A 12253-nucleotide genomic window follows, 5' to 3' on the forward strand; every position below is an offset into this window, starting at 1 on the left:
TTACCACAGTTACTTTAATTAGCTAATTGCAAGGAGGAAGGGTCTCACAATCGCATAAGCAGACAATAGAATTTTAGCAGGGCCCCTGGTGGAAAGGGATTTGATGAACTGTGTTAAATAGCCCCTGCCCTCCATACCTACATTGCCCTCTAGTGGTTGTGGTGCAACAACTTGTTGATCCAGGGATTCTCAAGTCCTGGCATAAAGGTAATTAGCAACCCTTATAATATTTCTCTATCATTTAATGATTCATTTAAATTATACTGCTGCTTGGTCATACAGTGAAATGGTATTAGTGTATTAGTCAGTTATGAAAACAGGGCAAAATTTATCTCAGACTGTTGTGATGATATTTTCTGTTGTCAGTTGTCGTGAAGTGACGTTATTTCCTAGTTATCACCTTTAAGTTACTGTATAATAGTTCTGCAAATTTCCATTTTGTTCAGTAGCCATCCATTTTTCTATGTTAATCCTGTTTCTGATCTGAGGGGTTGATTTCTGCTGGAGAAGAGCTATAAAAATGACCTTATGCTATGGAACCTGTTGTCTTTTTATCTGAATGGAAAAAAAAAACAGGAGACCCTAGTAAATGCTTCTCTTTTACTATAGTAGCTATGGTACTGAGCTAGGTGTGTATTTGTTAGACAATGAGAAGCAAATTTCTTCAGAGAAAATGGATGGTAATTTTGTATACTTTACAAGAATATTGACACTAGATTGGCACTAGTGTTTACTTTTAAGTGCCAAGAGCTTTGGTTATGGACATCTTAACAAACACATTGTGCCATAGTTATTTTGGTTTATTCACTAGATTTTATGAAAGCACTTATAACAGTGTTGTTACAGTATGAGCCTATTAGAGTGATGTAGCCCTCTGTCTTTTGGGAGGTGTCTGTCAATGAACCACACACCTCTCATTAAAATGTGTGCATCTTTTAAAGATTTTATTTCTCTTATTGTGCCTTTGTACTTATTATGCAAAAAAAAAACAAGACAAACTGGATGAACAGTGCAATATCTCTTCAGATACAGACCCTAATGTTGCATGGATAACATCTCATTATATCGGGTGCTTTTAATGAACTGTAAACAGTTACAATTCAAAATTGTAAAAAATTGGGGGAAAAAAATGCATTTTTGGTAGAAAATGCAAGTCTCATCTCACTTTGAATGAAGGACTTTAAAAAAATGGACAAAATGTAATCTTAATGTTGTGTGTATATACAGTATATAAAATTATATAACACATACTGAGTAAACAAGAATACTCGACTAAAAGGTGAAGACGTTTGTGAATTAAAGTACTTCAGAGCCTTGCTTTAACTGTGTACCCTCCTACTACATTATAGATACCTTTCAAATAGCACAGAAGAACCCGATCTTTCATGTCTTAGGAGGTTAAAATTAAAAGACTCACCCCCTATTGTTTTTCTTTTTCTTCCTCCACATGCTTCAAACCATTTTGAACTCAAAGGCATCTCATATTACTTTGTGCGTTCAAATGTCCATTCTCTGCAAAATTAGGGTCAATTAGGGTTAAATTTTAAACCTCTTGAGACCCCTTGCGATTGTTCATCGGGTAACTCCTAAATTATATGCTCATTTACATTTCTCAGTAAAAACAGAATTCTTCAGTCCATCAAATCTAATAGAAGACACTTGTACCACAGTCTGCTGCTGCATCTGTTCCTCTAATCATATCTAACAGCCAAACCAGTGCTGCTTGCCAGGCCACCTTCTTCTGAGCAATGCATGAACACGCTCATCTACAATTTGTAAGTCTATGGTTGTGATAGCCTCCCATTGACTAATTTTTGTAATTTGCTATTTTCTACTCCGTCAACCTGAAAATCAGGTTTCATGTTGAAAATCGCTGGTTTAAATAAAGAAGACTTTATCTGGTTTATTAAAAAAAACACCTCTTCTTTGGTCCTTACAAACATACTAATACCTGAGCTGTATGCTTACAGAAGCAAAGAGCTTTATGTTTTCTAGGCTGGGGGAAATCTCACTGTTTTATTTTTATTGTGGTCAAAGGAGTTACTGGACAGGTGAATGTAGAGGTTGAATTTGAAGAAGTGGTTATTTACTGTAGTTATGCTTTGTGCTGGGATACAGTGGTTTACATTATGGATGACATTTTTGAAAGGCTGCTTGGGCGTTTATAAGTAGGCAGATCCTCTGGGTACAGAAAGAAAATGTTATAGGAATGTTAAGTGATAGCTGGGAATAACCTACATTGATGTGCGATGTATTCTGCCAAATGAGGAATATTTGTCTTTATTCCATTGAGGGAATTTTGCTTGGATGCAGGTAGAAAAGTCAAATTGCCAGTTGAGTTAAGCTTGCTACACTTACTACCCAGTTAGCCTAAGGGCTCCCATATCTGTATTACTCTCTCTCAAAAATGTTTGAAAATCTCTTGGAATTAAGGATAAATACACCTCTCCTACCCTGAGAAAGGGGGTGTCCTCTTGTCCTCAGCACCTATCTGATTTACTGCTGTCCTACTTCCGGCCTTGCAAGCTTCGTTCGTCTGATTCTGGTCTCCTGTTCATCTCTCATTTACATTCTGTGGGAGACAGGGCCTTCTCTCGCTATGCCCCGGAGCTCTGGAATTCGATCTCCAAAAGATATCAGAGAGTCACCTTCCCTGACAGCATTTCAATCTAGACTCAAAACCTTCTCTTCTTCAGAAAGGTTTTTACATACAGTAATCATTTTGTTTTTGTCTGCTCCTTGCGTCTTCTTCTATATTCTGCACTCCTGCTTTTATTTTTTGGCAATTTTGTTACTTTCTTCTTGTTAACTTTTTTTTCTTACTGTTAAAATCTTTGAGAAGTTATTTTTAAAGGTTTATTATTGAAAGTGATTGAAAACTCCCCAGAGTATTTTATAAGTATTTTATACTTTAACTGATTACTGTCAAATAGTGCCTATTTCTTTTTATTAATAGGCCTCTTTATACAATGTCAAATTTGTTAAAGACTGTGATCAGCTGGTTCACATTATTCTCTTTGCTGTCTGTGTTGTTTCCCTATTGCTGTTATGTCAATAAAAGTGCATATTTTGGTAGCCCACAAAGCTAAGTGTTTAGGCTTATTTACCTGAAAGGTATTGTTTCTAAAGCTGTGAATTAGCAGCTGGTGAACCATGTTAAACTGTGAAATCTGATATCCTGTTTAGCAAGAGAAACAATCTGGGTTGTTTATCGCTGTGAAATAGTTGTGCTTTATTGACACATTATAAACCTATGAGAACTATTCAAATATGGTTTCTCTGTATTTGCGTAGGACAGGCAGTAAAAAGTGTTTCCTGTTTTAAACACTATGGAGAAAAAATAAAAAATAATGACAACATCAAGAACATTATATGTGTTTAATTTATTTCTTCAAAGCTAAGGGAGATTGGCCTGCTCCAATACAAATCTACTCTATGAACAAACCATATTTCCAAAAGTTTTAATTGAATGGAAGTTTAATTTAATGAAAATTAAATCTCTCTTTTACAGATGGAAAGAATTTTGATCAGACAACTCTGAGATCAGTCTTCTTCTCTATAGAGGTGAGACAGCTAGTCCTGCATATGCAACATGTCATACCTTCACTGCATTCAGAACTGTAAGCAAAGCTATACTGGACCAGTATATATTATCCTCTTTGTCATTGAAGTGTATAGACAAATTCAGTCATTTCTAATCTATTCCCCATGATGAAGTGATGTGGCATAGCTAGCTTCATCAAACACTGAATAACATTTCTCTGCATTTGATGATCGTTCACGTTTATATCCACTATTAATGCAACTGGCTTTCTTGCTTCATGTTTCAGTGTGTATTATCTAGGAAACTGGTGCACCTGTGACATGCAATGGGTTTCTCCTTTGCATGAAAATATGGATAACTCCTTAGGACTCTGTCGCCCAAACCAGATGATTGTGGGTTCAAATCACAGGTGGACACACTGCTACTATACTCTTTAGCAAGCTACTTGACCCAGATGTCTCAAATATGTCATTAGATTCTTTATTAATTAAAACTTAATTTTGTGTATAAATATAAACCAATTTAACCACTGTAAGTGTCCTTAGATAGGTGAGTCAGAGCCAAATAAAATCATAATATTTAAGAATAATTGTGCCACACAAAGTCGATCTCTAAAGTCCTGTAAGGAGCCATATAAAGCTGACTGGATATTCACCGAATCAATGTGACAGCACTGTTTTGGGATTTGCCTGGTGTAGATGCAGCTCTTCCAGCATTGTCCCTGACTGATGGTCTTGCTGTGAATGGCTGATTTGAAATAACTTGAGCCTGGACAGAAGGGAACAAAAACGCCTAACGTGGACAAAGAACAGTCAGCTTCTGCACTGAGGCCTCACTGCTGCAAAACAGCAGGGCACACAAAAGAGAAAGTAAAAAAAAACAGTATTTACTGCTTCTTACAGGAAAGCTTTATAATAGCCTCATTAAAAAAAAAATATAATCAATTTTATTACTTATAATATAACTTATATGATAGTGTGATAAGATTGTAATACAGTATATTTAAATCACAATCTATGTCCTGCAATACAATGTATCAAATCTACATGCATCTTGATAAATAACTAATAAGCATAAAGGTCTCAACATTTATAGTATTTTTATGAAACATATTCAGGTTTGATGTAATCAAGGAGTAAAACTATTGAACCAAAAGGAGCAAAATAGTTACTGAGTTTTGTATTCAGTGGTAGATTAGTTAGTGTTAAAATGCTTTTCTCTTACGTGCAGTTTCTATTGGGATGTTCTAATTATTTATCTTGTGTGACTCAAGCAATTTTCTTTCTGTCTTGTCTTCACGTTTGATCAACAAACAAATAATATGATGTCTGTGAGTTTGCTCAGTTTCTTTTCCAAGACAAACATGATGTTGTGCTTTGAGACAAGGATGCTAGAGGGTTGCTAATAGGAATCTTTCAAGGTCAGGTATAGTCAGAGAGAGAAACTGTTCCTTTTGTTGTGGTTCCAAAACAGATCCTCCTCAGAGGGTTGCTCTGCCTTTTTTTGCATTCTTGTCCAGTCTGAATACATTAAGGAGAGATCCGTCAGATCACTGTTTTTGCATTGGCTTTGTGATGGGATTTGAAATGAAGGCATTGAGCAGGGGGGGCATATGCATAGAAACCCCTATACTGTTTATTCTGACAGCCATATAAAACCATAAAAACTGAAAAGCAACTGTCTATTTTTACAGTCTAAAATGAAGCAAATATTGACTCAGCCGCCTCTGTTGATTTTTTTTTAATAAACATTTTGTATTACATACTGCATTGCAAGAATAGGATTATGACACCTGCAGAGTTCTGAAGGGTGAAACAGAATCCCTCTTTTAACCTTTTGTTTGATGATTAGCTTTCAATTAATTGAAGACAATTATTTCTGATATCCTGCCTGGTTCTCTATTGTGAAGCTTCTGCAGCCCAGACAACTGCAAGATCTCGGCAACACAGCTAAACCAACAGCGAAGAAAGCTCTGCAACACAACTTCAAGGCAACTCCTAAGGCTTTTAGGCTCTGCTGGTTAAACGTGCTAAATGGCATCCCATTGCATGCCCTCTGAAATTAACTTATTGACAGAACAACATTAAATGTTGTGCACTTGGGAGAGTGCTGTTGTCGTGTATGGAAGGAAGTGTGTGTGTGCATTTCTGCACAAGCAGGGTCTGGAGAGCAGCAGAGTGTCTCATCTTGTGGGAACAGGAGAACAGTGCTGTAATGTGATTATGGTAATGATCAACAAGTCATAGTCGGCTGCTTTTGTTCACTGTAATTAACTTCTTTGAATGGCACAGTCGCTTTCTCTGTGCTCATCAGATGGCCCTGCTTCTGTGTCCCCAGTCTGTCATTCCTCCAGCAGGGACCACAAGCCTTCATGTGCATGACTAAATAAATTCATGCCAGGAACAAAGATTCAATGGCGGAATAGAGATTGATATCTTTTGTTGTCAGACATTCAATACCATATACCAATCCTATTACTTAAGCTGTTTCTATCAGTTTCATTAGCGTTCACTATTGAGGCATGCTCAAATGCTGGATCATTCTCTTTCACAAGAATGTAGTGGAACAGATTAGGTCTTTAATGAGATGGTTCCCCTCAAGGTTGAATCTTTATTCTGTTTTATTTTTTTTTAAAAAAAAGCTAAATCAGAATCATACCTAGGCAAGCGGCTTGAGCCATTGTTGCAAAGCGTGATCAAAGAATACAAAAAGCTCAGATTGTGCACAATCACATGAGGACACTTTTGTGGTTTATAATAAGTGTTTTTTGGCAGGGGCACTATCTAATGTTTCCAATCTGATGAGAAGCCTATGGATGCCTTAGAAGAATTGAGACAGGAAATGGTTTATTGGCATTCACAGTGTGTGGTGTGTGCCTGATTTTACTTTTGAACATTTAGTCCAGTCCAAGGCAGGTCACCCTGTGTTATAGCAGTTTGGTTAATAGAGAGCTGAAAAAAACATCAACAAACCAAAGAAACATCTTACACGGATAAGCAATTAAATATGTATTATTTATTTTTACACGCTGCCAGTCAATTTACTAATGACCTAAAACATTAGACTGTCGGGTTACTTAATGGCAATTCAATACATATCAAGCATGTGATAGAGATTATCTGACAGACTCTTGTCTTAAATATTCTTTTTTAAAAACATTTTATGAAGTCACTGAAAAAAGTCACTGAAAAAACAACAGAGAATGTTTAGTCTGCGAAATTTTTTGTAAGTGCAACAAGCCTGGTTTCTGTTTTTTAATATTATTGGCTTGCCTGTATTCTTCCAGTATCAGCGTAAAAGGATGTTAAACAGGAAACAAATTCACACCTTTAACATCCATAAATTGTAACTGACCATTTTTTCCAGCACTGAACATAATAAGTGGACACTGTTCATTGTCTTCTGGGAAATTTGGAGTACTGCACTGTGATAATAAGGTATAGTCATTTCAAGAGAATAAAACGGCATGTTTTTCTGGCATGTTTCACAGCTTACAGTATGTCACGTTTCTTGTAAAAGCTTCTTTTTTTAACGAAAATTGTAGGGGACTGATAGGCTTTACAAGTTTTGTCATTATTCCTGGCAGAAGCGTCTGCTGACTGGCTTAGTGGCCAACAACAATAAACACTGGGAAATATAAGTTGCTACATCACTTACTTCAAAAACAGTGGCATTAGAAGGAGACAAGAGAAGGATGTAGGATAAGACAGGAATAAGAACTTGTTAGCAGCAGAATGATAAGGGCAAGGCCTGTTAAAAGTGTGGAAAATCTTAAGGAAACTGTACCAAAGCAAACATGGTAAACAGTAGTCCAGATGTGTCACTATGTAGTGTAGCCTAAATTTACAATGTGTTACATTACAAATAGTTCTCCGTGAAGGTCCTAATTAATTCAACAAAAATAAATCTCCCCGAGGGAGGGAACAATAGAGAAGGTCTCGGGGAAGATGAATGAAAATCAATGTCTGGCTCACTCTTGGCCCCATGAGTGATTGGAGAAAGAAAAGAACCTCCCTTAAATATGCCCGCATTTTAAATGGAGAAGGGGGCAAATGTTAATGATGATGGGTTGCACATATATGGGACTAAGCCTAATGTGCCTTATCTACGGTGACTTGGAAGTTTCATTGAGAAAGGTTTTTCTTTTAAACAGTGCTTGACCAGGATGGTATATTATTGTGAGGACACCTTAAACTGAAGGTGGAATTCCCATAAAATAATACAATGGTTTCTTTGAAATTAAAGCAGAAGTGAATGCCACCACTCCCGCTGTCAAGAAGACTTCAGTGTTGTTGTTAGGTTCCCTTTTCTTTTAAAAATGCCTATTTGTTCAAGTGTCCTTGGGAACTTTCCTTTCGGGGATTCGATATACAATTCTCTCTGTTATATGTAGTTATATATTTATTTATTTTCCCCTTTATACCGGAAACTCTTTGCGAAGAAATCAAGGCAGTTTAAGAGTGTAAAAATAAAAATGGCTAAAACTTGTCAGTCTGGCTGTTGCAGGTTGTGGCTTTTTAAAGATGACAGATTAGAAATGTGATACAGGAAGGGGATTAATATTGAACATTTTTTCCTTTATGTGGAGCTCTTTAATGTACCAAATTGGAATCTGTCATTACTGTTGCAGATTTACTAACATGGGTATGGTTTAGTGCTAGTAATAAACCACAAATATGTGAAAATGGAGCCCAAAGTTTCAAAACAAAAAACAAAAGAATGTTCTTCAGGTGAAGCTGACTGAGCAGCCAAAACATTGGATTTTTGTCTTTCTTTCTGTTTGTTACCATGTAATTAATTCTTATTTGTTCTTTAGCAGCCTGCATGCCGACACAACTACACAGCTGTGTAAGAATAAATATTGCACTGAAGGAGATGCTCACCATATTGGACACAAATCTAATAAAGACAGTTTAGTTAGCCATCATTCAAATTAAAATACTGTGTGCAGAATGGGCTATAAAAATCATTGTATATCATATTTAATTATAGTCTGAGACCTGTCCTCTGTGACAAGGCAGAAAACACCAAAGTACTTCCAACCGCACATTTTAAAGCTGCGTTTTGGGCAGTTTAACTTCTGTGCCTTTTGGCAAAAGTTTATCTTCTTATGGGAAAGAACAAAGACATTTATGAGGTCATTTGGGGTTAAATGAACATGTCTGCTACAGTCTTTGAGGAGAAAGGACACAGTAGCTTTGTTTGTATCCCAGTCTTCTGCTGTGAGGTCAGGAGATAATGTTATATAAATGGTCTTAAATTTAGACCTAATTTGATGCCTTTTACATTCTGTTAGTCTGGGAGAACAGAGTTACATACCAGGGTGGGTTGCTTTAGTTGTGTGCTTGACTTCATGTTACTGCACCTCAAATGCTGAGGGTTTCCTTTCCAAAATCTTTGATATCCCAATTCTGTAAACAAGTCCTTGGTGGGAACAGGGTCAGATAGTGTGAAGTGAAGGATATCCTTGGGGTGCCTAAATTTAGAATGTGAGACAAGACTGCAGCTTTAAGGTATTAAAAAAGCAAGGTAAATTGTCACGTTTTGTTGATGCAAATTCCAGCTGAGAACCGTGTTCTGTGAAAGGATGAATACCCAAACATTATATGGCAAAAACAATATTGCAGGTTATATGTGATGTGCCATTCTCATTAATAGTTTTTTTGTTGTTTAAAAGGAAATGGATATTATACTGATGTACTATCATCTCAATGCAACAAATCTAAGCAATATATACAAACATTTCATATGCAGTATTAAGTACCTTAAAAAAACAAAAACAAAACAGAGAGTATACAGAATAAACATTTCCAAAGTAATCATCATGTCATCAACACTTTTGAGTAGGCCTGGCTTAGTGTCATGTTGTCTCTTTTAATCCTTTTTTGGTGTCAGTTCAGTTTCATACATGGGTTTTCTGACCAATTATCTACAACTGACTGTAAATGCAGTCATGTTCAAAGTTCTTTAATGATTCTTTAGGTGGAATATTTCTAAGGAATCTACAGATTGTAGGGATGTGTGATACTGGGAGCTAGCTGAATATATTTGTTATGGAAAATGGGGTGTGCAAGGTTACATTTCTTCCCTAGTAAACTTCAATGACATAAAAAATATTGATAACTTTCTGGTTTTGAAACATTGCTCGAATTCTGTACATTTGTGTCAAGAACAACCCTGTATATATTTTTTTGTCATAACTGTGGTATCAGTGCTTGTTTCCTTGCTCATCTTAGAAAGGTTATATTTCTCAGATACTAATTCCAGAGTTGCAGTGTTATTTCTTTTCCCAGGGTTAGTCAGCAAAAGCATCTCCCAGCCGGGGCCAAAGAAATGTTAACTTAATAGAGAAAAAAAATCAAATGACACACTGTTTCCCTTGGGATGAGCAGCTATTTCAATGCATATATTCACTTCATCAAGATAAGTGCTATCTTTGTGTGCTCTGGCAAACCGTGAATAATTATATTAATAAAACTGTGTGGGAAACCAGCTTTGCTGTTAATTCATGTTCCTTGCTTTTGCTCATGCTTCAAAAGGTAAAACATCTCAGAAAGACAATTTACGTGAAAAACAACACGATGGCAGAAGTAGTACAGTTAATAGTTTTTTAAAAATGCGTCTGAGACTGTTCTTATAGCACACAGCCATATAGCTTTGAGCTTTAAGATCTGTAGGACGCAGAAGAACCATTACTGCACTTTATCATAAAACAACAAAGACCTCATTGGCCCTGCTGATGGGAAAGGCAGTAACTCTTTTCTGAATCTCTCTGCTTTGTTTGCAATGTGTGACAGATGCCAGTGAAGTGTAAAAGTGTCCTTCTCTCAGCTGGAAGTAGGCTGCCGCTTAGAAAGCGGTTTGGAGGTTCTTCATTGGCTATAGAACTTTTGGCTTCATTTCCTTTGACTTTTCACTCTAGACCATATTTAATAATGCTTAAAAGCCCTGCAGGGTGGAGTCCTCCAGCCTACGAGGGAGGCCTAGCTGTGTCAATAAAGGAGACATAAAGGGAAGCCACCACACCATCACAGAGCTTTGATTTATTATCCATCCAATTCACTGTCATGAGTGTATAAGGGTTCAGAAAGGCAACATGACATGTGATAGGGACCCACATTTCTACTACACTGCTAAAAGACTTTATGGAGTTTTTCGATACCCAACATTTGCTTATAAAACTGATCTCACTGGTGTGAAAAGCAAAGATTCATTTTTAAAGGTGGATTAGCTTTCCGTTGAGCACTGTTGAAATGAAACGTTGAAAATCTTCACGATTAACTAGGAGGTCCATTAAGGACTGTTCATTGGTGGGCTGTCTGTTGCCATGTCCAGTCAACGATCGCCAGGGGAAATGTTCGGCGCTTTTCACCCTCAGGGAAGTGGTTTGTGCCGTCAGGACAGCCTACGTACAGCAGCTGGGGGAAACGTGAGAAACTGGCTGTGAAATGTCAAACAAACGAGTCCCCTCCCCCCTTTTCCTTGCAGCTAAATAGCCCTCGGCGACGGAAGAGTACTTGAAGTCTAAAATTATCCTCTCTGTAATAAGAGTCTTTGATTTTTCTATTTCATTTTTAGCATTCCTACATTATTTAACTAAGACATACAGGCATGTTATAAAGAAAACATTCAGCATATAGGCTAGATTACATATTTGAAGTTCTTTACAGCATGGGTTTAATTCACAGGTACGTTTGTTTCCTGAAGGTTTCAAAAAAGCACATCCAAATATCAACAGAACTGCTGTCTTGTACTAAACGTGCTGTTCTCTTGGCAGTGCTTAAGGTTTTTTTTATAAAAAAGATAATGCAAAAGTGTGTGTGAATCACCTTTCTTTGTGCTGTGCTAAGGGATGTATCACCAAAAGAATGTCTATAGCCTGCAAGAGAGCTTAAATATGTTGTCAAATGAAACACATTATGAGCTTTGCATGAAAATATTGATACTGGCAACATATGAATCTCTTGCAGTTCATGACGTAGCGGTTTTTCCATGACACTTCGATGATTGTTTCCAAATGCTCCTGTCAGTTTTAATAATATCATTTGCAGCCCTCCACTTTGTTGTAAAGTAAACAGAATTCTCTAGCTTGATTCAACCTACACTGCATATGTGGATAACATATTTCAAGGAGACTCTTTATCCTGCGGCATTTTGTCTAAATGGCAATAAAAGTGATTACAATCCACGTTCTTTGAAGCAGGAATCAGATTCTGTTTTTTGTTTGTGTTTCTTCAAGGATGTTCATCAAGGGTTCTGCCATAAGGATTTCTCTTTTTTCCTTAACTTTGAAATTTGTTCAAAGTGATTCACAAACACACTAAATATCTAAAAACTACACTTATTTAAAAAGGTGAAATGTCTCCTGGGGAAAAGGTCACAAGGTCACTTGAGTACATCTTTCACTGTTTTGCAGTTTGACTCTTGATTGTTATAACTAACACAAAAAAACCTTAATGTGTCAGACTTATGACTTATTGCTTTTCTGTATACAGGTATATATTCAATATTTTGACACACACTGACTTTATCCCAAATACTTTTTTTCTATGTGATGATCCTCGTACTTGCTTGCTTCCACACTAAAAGCAAATATTAAGTTATTAGAAGTAAAATGTTTGCTTAATTTACCTTGCCTCTCTGTTGAAACTTAACCATTCGATTCTGGTACACCTTCTCAGTTATGTTCATGCTGAAATTATATTATTC

Source organism: Lepisosteus platostomus, chromosome 17, assembly GCF_059453375.1.
Source record: "Lepisosteus platostomus isolate fLepPlt1 chromosome 17, fLepPlt1.hap1, whole genome shotgun sequence".
In the NCBI taxonomy this organism is placed as follows: domain Eukaryota; kingdom Metazoa; phylum Chordata; class Actinopteri; order Semionotiformes; family Lepisosteidae; genus Lepisosteus; species Lepisosteus platostomus.